The sequence below is a fragment of the Giraffa tippelskirchi genome, chromosome 6 (assembly GCF_054371585.1).
Source record: "Giraffa tippelskirchi isolate mGirTip1 chromosome 6, T2T-mGirTip1v1.2.pri, whole genome shotgun sequence".
NCBI classification, from domain to species: Eukaryota; Metazoa; Chordata; class Mammalia; order Artiodactyla; family Giraffidae; genus Giraffa; species Giraffa tippelskirchi.
Genome location: NC_137280.1, coordinates 173520092 through 173533265, shown reverse-complemented (window position 1 = coordinate 173533265; position 13174 = coordinate 173520092). Strand labels below are relative to the sequence as shown.

The window sequence follows — 13174 nt, the reverse complement described above, 5'->3', positions numbered from 1 at the left end:
ATTGTAGCTCTTTGCATATTCTTTAATTCTATCCTAGAAATATTTTTATTGATTGAGTGATGACAATCGTCAATGCCTTAAATTAGAAGAGCTCACTAGAGCTGAGATCTTTGTGTCTCACTGACATCCATTACCTGAGTTCTTGATACAGACCAACCATCATCCTTGAAAGGTTGTTGCTGAACCATGAAAAGAAGCCGGGATTCTCGACCTCCGGAGGAGAAGAATTCAATCCGGGGCCAGAGACGAGGCTTGATTGCTCAGAGATTTTTGGAATAAAGTTTTATTAAGTGAAAAGGAGATAGAGAAAGGTTCTGACATAGGCATCAGAAGGGGGCAGAAAGAGCACCCCGCTGCTAAATCCTAGCTGGATGTTATATAGTCACCAGCAGTCTGTTAATGAAAGAAAGGAATGTCTTAAAACTCAGAATGGCACCAGGCCCCTCACCCATAAAATGTATTTTGGGATAATCTTGGCACCAGACGAGTCATCCCTGGCCATAAAAGGATTGACTTGAATCTTGTAGAATGGCAGATTACCATACACATAGTTTGGTTTACATAGATTAGGGGAACAGTGTCTGACTATAAGATACTGGTTTGTCAAGCCAGATCTGAGCCATTAGGTGGAACCGACTTGAAGACAGCTGCTGCTGCTGCTGCTGCTGCTAAGTCGCTTCAGTCGTGTCCGACTCTGTGCGACCCCATAGATGGCAGCCCACCAGGCTCCGCCATCCCTGGGATTCTCCAGGCAAGAATACTGGAGTGGGTTGCCATTTCCTTCTCCAGTGCATGAAAGGGAAAAGGGAAAGTGAAGTCGCTCAGTCGTGTCCGACTCTTAGCGACCCCATGGACTGCAGCCCACCAGGCTCCTCCGTCCATGGGATTTTCCAGGCAAGAGGACTGGAGTGGGGTGCCATTGCCTTCTCCGCCTGAAGACAGAGTTTGGGGTAAATGCATAGCACATTAACATAGCTTAAGACAAATATTTCCATAAGAAGAATGCATTGCTTAGCTCAAGGTCTGAGAATAGTTAACTTCAGGTGGAACCAGGTGTCATGGCAACACAGTATTTTAAGGGAAACCTTTTGAATTTGTATAGAGAAGGGGAAAACAATGTATGTATCACTCGTTTGTTTCCTCCCGCTGCCTGAGAGAGAGATAATCCTGTCTGACGCCTGCAGCCCGTTTCTTCCCTTTGGGGGCCCCTGGCCTTCCTGCCTGTTACCCTCTCATCCTTTTGGTAGCTTATTACCTGAAGTCCTTTGATTAAAGTAACAGCCATACTCGACATCACACTTGGTAAAAAAGTACATGTTTTATTAATGATCTAGATTACTTACAACTACACAGATTCTTATTTGATGCCTCCAATAAAATTAACATATTTACTATAGTATCATCTACAATATTGACCGTTTATTGACTATGTAGCAAAGATGTTGCTATTTTGTTTACAATTAGAGCAGTTTGAATCCTATATCTGCTGTAACTCTCCACTGGGTATATAGTGGCAGACTGGTTTAAAAGAGCAAGGAGAATCCATCCTAATACCCCTGCATTTTGGTATTTTCAGCAATATAACTGATGCCGAAACTCACGTCTGTCTGTGATCAGAAGGTCTAGTTTTCCTTCTTCAGGTTCCTGCCTCAACTACCATTTTCTGCAAATGAAGTGCAGGAAAATCTGAAAAACTTCTCTTTATGTGGTTTTTCGTAACTGTTTGGAGACTATATTGGAGAGTAAAAGCTGAAATAAAGACCCATAGCCCCATTTTATACACATTCTCACATGAAGGTTCACACAGGCTTTATTTTCCCCAATTTAGCTAACTTTGATCTTTGATGTCCTATGAAAGTTTGACAACTCTCTGGCTATATTACCAAAAGTTCCCATATGTTCCCTATATAAAATTTATTTCCACCAAGACTACCCCATCTGGACTTGAATTTCTTACCCTTATTACTCTAAATGAGAATCTGAATTCTTCTCTATTTTGGATTATAAAAAAAATAAAGTCCCTTTCAATTAACTTGATGCCGACAACCTTAGTGCTAATCACTCCTTTACTTTCCTAACCCCATCCTCCCCCAGGGGCCAGGGTAGGAAGAGGGTGGGGCGTGAGCAGTGGTGGAGCTATAGTCCTTCCCCACATCTTCTAGGAGGTTATCTCTTTTCAGAATATTAGTATACCCTGTACTCCAGTGTAGTATAACAATAAAGAATGAAATCATTCTGCAGTGTAGTTTTATTATTGTTTTATTTTTTAATTCTATTTATCAAGAAAAATGGAATATCTGAAGCACAAAAAATATTTTGTTTTGTTTGCTTTTTCACTTCATTTTCATTATTGGTATAATTTTAAAGGTTATTTTCCGTTTATGGTTACTACAAAGTGTTAGCTGTATTCCCCACGTTGTACATACATCCTTGAGCCTAACTTACAGCCAGTTGTTTTTACCTGCCATTTGCCCATCCCTTAAATGTCCCACCAACTGGTAACCGCTAGTTTGTTCTATGAGTTGTCTTTTTTTTGTTGATGTTATGTTCACCAGTTTGTTATATATTTTAGATTTCACATGTACGTGATATCATACAGTATCATACAGTATTTATCTTTCTCTGGCTTACTTCAATTAGCACAATGCCTTCCAAGTCCATTTGTGTTGTTTCAAATGACAAAATTTCATTCTTTCTATGGCTGAATAGTACTGCATTGTATATATATATATCACCTCTCCTTTATCCATTCATCTATTGATGAACAGTTAGGTTGCTTCCATATTTTGGCAATTTTAAATAATGCTGCTTTTAAACATTGGGGTATATTTTTTTGAGTCACTATTTTTGTTCTTTTTATTTTTTAATTTTTTATTTTTTGGATATACACCCAAGAATGGGAATTGCTGGGTTTTATGGTAGTTCTACTGATATTTTGTTTTTTGAGAGGCCTCCATATAATTTTTCACAATGGCTGCACCAATTTACATCCCCACCTTTTCTCCACACCCTCACCAATGTTTTTATTTGTGTTCTTTTTGCTGATAGCCATTCTGACAGTTGCGAGGTGACACTTTATTGTGGTTTTGATTTGCATTTCCCTGATAATTAGCAATGCTGACCTTCTTTTCATGTGCCTGGTGGTCATCTCTCTGCATTTCCTCTTTGAAAAACTGTCTGCCTCCGGTCTTGGAGTGTCTGAGAGTTGTTTTTATTTGCGCCTTACAGTCTTTTCTCTCAGACCTCATTATCAACTGGGTTTTGACTCCTCAAAGGACCTTTCCTTAATTCTACCTCAGCAGGGTTTTAGTTTGTTTTTATGCTACATATGAAGTTATTAATAGACACTTTGAGGAACTAGCATTAACAGTATGGTCAATTGGTTTGCAGTTCTCACACTTTTGTGTGGGTTAGTTAATTATTCTTTGTCATACAAAAATTACTGTAGAACAGAATAGTATTAATAGAATTAGTAGCTTTTGTCTAATTCAGTCTAATCTGTATATGGAATTCGTTTGAAGGTATTTTTGTACTTTCAACGATCAATTTTGAAGGCCTCCAAATTTCTGTTGTCAGATTCCTTAAACTTTGCCCTTTTAAACATGTTTTTGGAGCTACAAAAATTAACCTTAGGCCTTCACTTTTCTTTCCGTATATACCAAATTATTGATAGTCTCAATTTTACCTTATTGATAACTCTTTGCAAATCTATAATTTAGGGAAACTGTATCTCTCTGACACTCCTTTTCTCAAGGAGCAGAAACGTCCTGAGTAGCATAAATATTTACTCAATTGAATAAGTATTCATTTTCATCAGTACTTTTCCTAGTAATCAGTATAACCATTAGTGTTCTATGCTCTTATTTTAAAACCCCTTATTAACTAAAAAAAGGGAGAAGTACTGTGCATTTTCCTTATAAAGATGCATATTAATTGTGATGTGAAAGTAAGACATTGCTGATCATATTCTTAAGATAAATAGCACCAAAACTTTGATTTAATATGAGAAAGTGACACATACAGCAGGCAAGATTTTGTAACTTAAAAAGAAATAAAACTATATTTTTTCTCATTTTAAAGTCATTTTTAAAAGAAATAAAAAATATCAAACATTGAAATAATAATTAGGGATAAATTAGATACACATACATTATTTGTAGAATTCAAGAAGAAAACAAAATGGATTTGAGCAAAATATTAATTATCTTTTCTTGTGACAACAATTACATTTGAAAAGTCACCATAAAAAACAATACTGTCTTTGAAAAACAGATTTATACAAAAGAATAAAATTACTCAGAATATAAAAAACAGAAAATAATTTTATTTCTAAGGATTGAGATAGAATGATTAAAGGAGAATTTAATTTTAAAATTATATAGTTGTATAACAGAGAGCTCAATTCACTACTCTGTGACATCTAGATGGGTTGGATGGGTTAAGTGGTAAGGAGGAAGTTCAAGAGGGAGGGGACGAATACATATTTATGGCTGATTCACATTGTATGGCAGAAGCCAACACAATATTGTAAAGCAATTACTCTTTAATTAAAAAGAAATTTAAAAAAGAGTAAAAAAAGACAATCAGCATTATTTGCATGTTTTTTTAAATTATATACTTGTTGAAAGCTGAAATAAATACACTAATCAGTTTCTAGCATTTGAATTATTTTTCATTGTTATTTAATTCTTGACATTTTCTATATTCTTAAATAACAAAAGTAAAGCAAAATTAGCATAAATATTATATTTAAAATCCATGATCCTTTTTATAATTGAAGTATAATTGATTCAGAATGTTGGGCTAATCTCTGCTATACAACAAATTTTCCTTTAAATTAAATTTAAATATGCCATTGAGATACACATTAAATGCAAAAGTACAGATACATCAAGTTGAAGTGTGAAAATATAAACAATATCTGTTGACGTGAATCGGGTTCTAAATTGAAAAACATGAGTACATAGAGCAAGGAGGTTACGTGATAAAGGTTTGCTAAAGGAAGTGAGATCCTTAAGGTAGTTTTTAAGAAACAAATCAATTCAAAAGAAATTATGAGAGATTTAACTAAAAGGATAATTAATGGAAATAAAACAAAACCTTAGTGCATTCCTATTCAGTACATGGGAGAAATGTGTGTGTTTGCATGTGTGGTTATAACTCTGAAATTTAACCCTCCTCTTTTACAAATCATCAGTTGCTTTCATTGTTGCTATAAACTATTACTGAATTTTTATTAAAAAAGCTGAAATTTGAATAGCTATTGGTAAACTTATCTTTGTAGACAATTTTGTTTTTATTGTTTTTAATTGGGCGTATAGTTGCTTCACAACATTGTGCTAATTTCTGCTTTACCTCAAAGTGAATCAGCCATATTTATACACACATCTCCTCCCTCCAGATTTCCCTCCCATCTAGGTCCCCGCATAGCACTGAGTAAAGTTCTCCACACTAATCAGCAGGCTCTCACTCATTACCCATTCCATGAATATCTGTGTATACATGTCAATCCCAATTTCCCGGTTCATCCAATTCCCCTTTCTCCTCTTGGTGTCCATATATTTGTTCTCCATATTTGTGTTTTTATTTCTGCTTCGTAAATAAGTTGTCTCTTCCACTACTCTAGATTCCACATATACATTTGAATATGTATTTGTTTTTCTATTTCTGGCTTACTTCACTCTATATGACAATCTCTAGGTCCATTCACATTTCTACAAAGGACCCAGTTTCACCCCTTTTAATGGCTGAGCAATATTCCTTTGTGCATATGTACAGCATCTTCTTTGTCTATTCATCTGTTAGTGGCCATTTAGGTTGCTTCCATGTTCCGGCTGTTGTAAATAGCACTGCAGTGAACATCGGGGTGCACGTATCTTTTGAATTATGGCTTTCTCTGCATATATGCCTGGAGTGGGGTTGCTGAATCACATGGTAGTTCTATTTTTAGTTCTTTTAAGGAACCTCCATACTGTTTTCCTTAGTGGTGTGTCAATTTACATTCCCACAGTACAAGAGGGTTCCCTTTCTTCCACACCCTCTCCAGTATTTATTGTTTGCAGATTTTGTATTGATGGTCATTATGACTGATGGGAGGTGACCCTCATTGTAGTTTTGATTTGCATTTCTCTAATAATAAGTGAGGTTGAGCATCTTTTCTTGTGTTAGTTGGTCATCTGTATGTCTTCTTTGGAGAAATGTCTATTTGGGTCTTCTGCCCAATTTTGGAATGGGTTGTTTTGTTTTGTTTTTGATATTGAAATGCATGAGCTCTTTGTAGAATTTGGAGATTAATTACTTGTCAGTTGCTTCATTTGCAAGTATTTTCTCCCATTCCAAGGGTTGTCTTCTCATATTATTTACAGTTTGTTTTGATGTGCAATACTGTTTAAGTTTAATTAAGCCTATTTTTGTATTTTTCTTTCTATTTTTATTACTCTAATTGGTGGATCAAATAAGATCTTGCCATGATTTATGTCAAAGAGTGTTCTTCCTATGTTTTCCTCTAAGAGTTTTGTAATGTCCAGTATTTCATTTAGGCCTTTAATCCATTTTGAGTTTATTTTTGTGTGTGGTATCAGAGGATGTTATATTATCATTCTTTTGCATGTAGCTGTCCAGTTTTCCTGGCACCACTTATTGAAGAGACTGGTTTTTCTCATATATATTCTGATCTTGCTGGTTGAAGCACAAGTTGGAATCAAGATTTCCAGGAGAAATATCAATAACCTCAGATATACAGATGATACCACCCTTATGGCAGAAAGCAAAGAAGAACTAAACAGCCTCTTGACAAAAGTGAAAGAGGAGAGTGAAAAAGTTGGCTTAAAACTCAACATTCATAAAACTAAGATCATGGCATCTGGTCCCATCACTTCATGGGAAATAGATGGAGAAACAATGGAAACTGTGAGAGACTTTATTTTGGGGGGCTCCAAAATCACTGCAGATGGTGACTGCAGCCATGAAATTAGAAGATGCTTGCACCTTGGAAGACAAGCTGTGACCAACCTAGACAGCATATTAAAAAGCAGAGACATTACTTTGCCAACAAAGGTCCATCTAGGCAAGGCTATGGTTTTTCCAGTAGTCATGTATGGATGTGAGAGGTGGACGGTGAAGAAAGCTGAGTGCAGAAGAATTGATGCTTTTGAACTGTGGTGTTGGAGAAGACTCTTGAGAGTCCCTTGGACTACAAGGAGATCCAGCCAGTCCATCCTAAAGAAAATCAGTCCTGAATATTCACTGAAAGGACTGATGCTGAAGCTGAAACTCCAATACTTTGGCCACCTGATGTGAAGAACTGACTCATTTGAAAAGACCCTGATGCTGGGAAAGATTGAAGGTAGAAGGATGAGGTGGTTGGATGGCATCCCCGACTCAATGAACATGAATTTGAGTAAACTCTGGGAGTTGGTGATGGACAGGGAGGCCTGACCTGCTGCAGTCCATGGGATCGCAAAGAATCGGACATGACTGAGCAACTGAACTGAACTGATTCCTGTCTTCTCTATATAGATTATGTGATCATAGCTGTGTGGGTTTTCTCTGGGCTTACTATATTGTTCCATTTATCTATATTCTTTTTTTTTTTCGCCAGCACAATACTATCTTGGTTATTGTAGCTTTATAGTATAGCCTGAAATCAGGGAACCATTCCTCCAGCTCCATTTTTTCTTTCTCAAGATTGCTTTGACTATTTGGAGCCTTTAGTGTTTCCATACAAATTGTAAATTTATTTTGTTTAAATTCTGTGAAAGATGCCATTAGTAATTTGATAGGAATTGTAATGAATCTGTAGATTGCTTTGGATAATATAGTCATTTTGACAATATTGATTCTTCCAATCTAAGAACATGGTATATCTCTCCATCTGTTTGTGCTGTCTTTTATTTCTTTCACCAGTGTCTTATAGTTTTCTGAACACAGATCTTTTGCTTCCTTAGCTAGGTTTATTCCTAGGTGTTTTAGTCTTTATGTTGCAATGGTAAATGGGATTTTCTCCTTAATTTTTCTTTCTGATCTTGTGTTGTTAGTGTATACAGATGCAAAAGATTTCTGCTCATTAATTTTGTATCCTTCAACTGTACCAACTTCATTGATTAACTCTAGTTGTTTTCTGGTAGCGTCTTTACAATTTTGTACGTATAGTATCCTATCATATGCAAATTGAAGAAGGCAATGACACCCCAGTCCAAAACTCTTGCCTGGAGAGTCCCATGGATGGAGGAGTCTGGTGGGCTGCAGTCCATGGGGTCGCTAGGAGTCGGAGACGACAGAGCGACTTCACTTTCACTTTTCACTTTCCACTTTCATGCATTGGAGAAGGAAATGGCAGCCCACTCCAGTATTCTTGCCTGGAGAATCCCAGCGACGATGGAGCCTGGTGGGCTGCTGTCTATGGGGTCGCGCAGGGTCGGACACGACTGAAGCGACTCAGCAGCAGCAGCAGCATATGTGAATAGTGACAGTTTTACTTCTTTTTTGTCTTTGTATTCACTAGCATGATTGAGTTCTAGTTGCAATATTGCATTTGTATGTGGAAAAGGCTGAATGAGTGCACCATATTAAAGATTTTCTCTGCTCTCCCAAAGGAGGGCATTCTTCTTCCAACCTTTCATAAACTGAAATGACATAACGTGAAGGAGCAGTTACCTTAGGACACATCCTTCCTAATGGATGCACAAAGTCAAGTTAAAGCGCAGATCCTCAGAGACACACTTCAAAGCTATCGTGACTCAAAGCTGAGATGCTTAATGTAATTCCCAGGAAAAGCTTGGTCTTGCATTCTCGGTGCTCGCGATGTGTGCTTTGTCTCTAATAGCTCACTGCAAAACAAACATTTAATGCTTTCTGCCATTTTTGCAAAAGTGAAAGTCCTCTTTTTTTTTAATTAATGAAAATGGGTACTAATGAAGATCTTTCGTAAAAGCTAAGTGGCGTAAAGTGAACTTTTTCAAATAGCAGGTGATACTTGTTTACTTAAGTCTATAAAAATATACCCACCTTTTGTAGAACTAGACAACAATTGTGTTAGGAAAAAAAAAATCAGTGAAATTATCGACATCCTTTATAGGCAGAAACCAGGAGTGAGTTTCAGCAAATGGTAGTTTCAACTTCACGTTTTAAGCCTTCTGCCACAAGACTTTTAAGCCTGATATTCAATGACTCATTAAAAAAGAAGTAAGTTGTCCTGGAAGAACTGTGCTCATGTTTTATGTTTCTAATTCATCAGTGAATTTAACAGAAAATTTGATTTATTCTTCTTGAGTTACTTGGGAAATAGAAAGTGGAGGCAGAATAGCATCTGGAATTTTTTAAAATTTTAAAACAATGATGTAGGGACAAATCCAACTTCTGATAAATATAATAATCAAATGGAATAAAAATGTATACAAATAAAATTTTTATGAAATAGATATTCCAGATCTTTGCAATTTTTGAACATGAGGCTAATGGCAGTCTTCTAATTTGGTTTAATTTTAGATAAGCCTTTACAAAATTAGATCAAAATGGAATCATATTTTGCCAATAACGTAACATACTTAAATTAAAAAGCTAATGATTCAGCTTTGCAAATACACATCTTGTCAAAATGAGTAATAGTTTGTTTTCAGAGTCAGAATGAAAACTAACTTTACCTTAGTATATCTATAAGGTAAGTAAAAGTAAATTAAAAACGCTAGGCCTGGTGTGCTGCGATTCATGGGGTCGCAAAGAGTCGGACACGACTGAGCGACTGAACTGAACTGAAGGGAACACTTCAAGGAGCCTATAGATGGTGACCCTACAAACATTAACAAAGAAAACAACATGTAAATTACATAAATCTATTTACCTTGATTTGTTCTAAATACAATCTTCGGTCCTACACTTTAAATTAGACCCTTTTATATAACTTCAAGCAGAATTTAATTTCCATCCTTATGTGCTACCTGTGGAAGAATGTCACTTTAGCATAGTTCATAAGACTGGTTGGAGTTGCAGTACCTTCTCTTAGTGTGGAATACATTTTTCCTTTTGATGTTGGTTTAAAAATATAATTGAAATAAATTCTGTAATTATCAGAAAACTAAGATCATGGCATCCGGTCCCATCACTTGATGGCAAATAGATGGGGAAACAGTGGAAATTTTTTGGGGCTCCAAAATCACTGCAGATGGTGATTGCAGCCATGAAATTAAAAGACGCTTACTCCTTGGAAGGAAAGTTATGACCAACCTAGATAGCATATTAAAAAGCAGAGACATTACACTGTCAACAAAGATCTGGTCAGGCTCTGGTTTTTCCAGTGGTCATGTATGGATGTGAGAGTTAGACTATAAAGAAAGCTGAGTGCTGAAGAATTGATGCTTTTGAACTGTGGTGTTGGAGAAGACTCTTGAGAGCCCCTTGGACTGCAAGGAGATCCAACCAGTCCATCCTAAAGGAGATCAGTCCTGGGTGTTCATTGGTAGGACTGATGCTGAAGCTGAAACTCCAATACTTTGGCCACCTGATGTGAAGAACTGACTCATTGGAAAAGACCCTAATGCTGGGAAAGATTGAGGGCAGGAGGTGAAGGGGACGACAGAGGATGAGATGATTGGATGGCATCACCGACTCAATGGACATGAGTTTGAGTAAACTCTGGGAGTTGGTGATGGACAGGGAGGCCTGGTATGCTGCGGTTAATGGGGTCGCAAAGAGTCGGACACGACTGAGTGACTGAACTGAACTGATTTAGTGCAGCACTTTAACAACATCATCTTTTAGGATTTTAAATAGCTCAGCTGGAATTCTGTTACCTCAACTAGCTTTGTTTGTAGTAATGGTTCCTAAGGCCCACTTGACACTCCAGGATGTGGGGCTCTAGGTTAGTGACCACACCATCGTAGTTATCTGGTTCATTAAGCTTGAATCAAACCTCCATGTTATGCAGAATGTGTTGCTATTAAATATAAATTGTCAGTATAATTTTACACTGTAATGGAAAGTGTATGCCTGTAATACATTGCATTCGAGTCATATGATTAGGTGCTAGACCTGCCAACATAAAGATGCATGACTGTAGAGACTCATAAAGTGCTAAACCCTGAATTATAGAATATTTTGTCCTATAGAATTTGACAACTCTTACTGTGGCTGTCTCCTTTTTGGTTTCCTTGCGGTCTGAATTTAAATGCTGTCTTCTTTTTTAAGGACTTCCTCAAAGCTTCAAAATAAGTCCAAGCTGCATGATTTAATTTCATTCTGCTGTTATTTTCCTTCACAGAAATGATAACCCATGTATTTATTGTGTGTTGAATATCTTTTTAAGAATCATTCAATAAATTTCTGACCCATCATCAGACACCTGATGTTTAGGACAGCTCTCCATAAATATTTTTGAGTGAAAAATGTAATAACTGGGCGTGAATTCCTTCTGACATTTATAGAATTATATAATAATGTGTTGAAAATGGTACGTACAAGAGGTTGATCTATCCACCTGAATGACGGTTGATTCTGCTATAAACATCTCTAACAATCATGAGGTCAATGAGTCTCTGTTTGAAAACCTTCTGTGATTGGATATGTATTAACCCTGGCTGCTCCCAGTTCATTATTATGGCTTCCCTGGTATCTCAGTTGGTAAAGAATGTGCGTGCAATGCAGGAGACTCCAGTTTGATTCCTGGGTTGGGAAGATCTGCTGGAGAAGAGATAGGCTACCCACTCCAGTATTCTTGGGCTTCCCTTGTGGCACAGCTGGTAAAGAATCCATCTGCAATGTGGATGACCTGGGTTTGATCCCTGGGTTGGGAAGATCCCCTGGAGAAGGGAAAGGCTACCCACTCCAGTATTCTGGCCTGGAGAATTCCATGGACTGTATAGTCTGTGGGGTTGCAAAGAGTTGGACACGGCTGAGCGACCTTCACTTTAACCAAGTTCATTATTACACAGATTTCACAGTGGAGTCATTCCTATTTCAAGCTTAATCTGTCTCCATTTAATGTCCACACATTTGCCTCAACTTTATGTTTTTAGCTATACAGATGAAAAAAAACATTCTATCTTCCTCATGAAAACTTTCAAATACAGTATTTGAAGCCTTCTGTCATATTTCCCCCAAGTATCATTAATTATATCTATACATAACATTGGGCTTCCCAGGTGGCTCAGTGGGAAAGCATCTGTCTGTCAAGGCAGGAGATGCCAGTTTGATGCCTGGGTCTTGAAGATCCGCTGGAGTAGGGAGTGGCAACCATCTCCATTATGCTTGCCTGAAAAATTCCATGGACAGAGGAGCCCGGTGGGCTCCATAAGGTCACAAATAGTCTGACAGGACTGAGGGGCTGAGCACAACACGTACATAACATTGCCACTTTCTGAAACTCAATTAGTTGAAATGATCTTTCATATCCAGTTTACTTTTATTTAAAGAGTCCTGCTTTGACTGGACTCCTGTTAATATAGTGAGGCCTCTTAGGATGGCAATCATGTATTGACTGAATAGGACAGCGTTGTAGAGAAAATACGTGTATTAGACACTCGTGATAACACCAGCTGTATCCCTTCAGCCTATTTGATTTAGTACATCTGTGATGAAAAATCCTGGCTTTATTTTCCAGTGCTCAGTCACTCAGCTGCACCCTACTCTTTGCCACCCCAAGGACTGTAGCCCACCGGTCTCCTCTGTCCCTTCAGGTAAGAATACTGGATCGGGTTGCCATTTCCTCTTCCAGAGGGTCTTCTTAACCCAAGGATAGAACCCACATCTCCTGCATCTCCTGCATCGCCGGTGGATTCTTTCTTGCTCAACCATCATGGAAGGCCCCACTATTTTCAATATCACACACTAAATGATTATAGTAGAGTCTCTCTGTTTTGCTTTTTCAGAGGGTCAAGGCCAACCAGCTGTGTACCAGTACAACCCGGAAATTCAGAGGAGTTAATCAATATGGAATGGGAATTGATGGGTGAGTGCTGCCTTATCTCATTTCTCTGATACAGGAATTCTGAGGGTCTCCAGATGCCCATGATTTTAACAAGCTTATTATCATGATTTTATTGATATGTGTCCTCTATCTTGTTCTCAATTTCCTCTTCCTTTTTTGTTTTTGCTACTGAATTCATGAATATTCTGCCAAATGTACAATAGCATACAATTCCTTATTGCATGGTCTGCTTTCAAAGGAATCCATACTAAGGAC

At 37.4% G+C, this 13174-nt stretch overlaps 1 long non-coding RNA gene across 3 annotated transcripts in view; it reads left to right on the top strand.

Annotated features, from left to right (window-relative positions):
* The window catches only part of LOC145511728 (uncharacterized), an 878639-nt gene that overhangs the window by 833693 nt on the left and 31772 nt on the right, over positions 1-13174 (top strand). For all 3 annotated transcript variants that reach the window (XR_014058108.1, XR_014058109.1, XR_014058110.1), the window contains one exon: positions 12861-12940. This is a non-coding gene — a long non-coding RNA (uncharacterized LOC145511728). The remainder of the gene's footprint in view (positions 1-12860; positions 12941-13174) is intronic.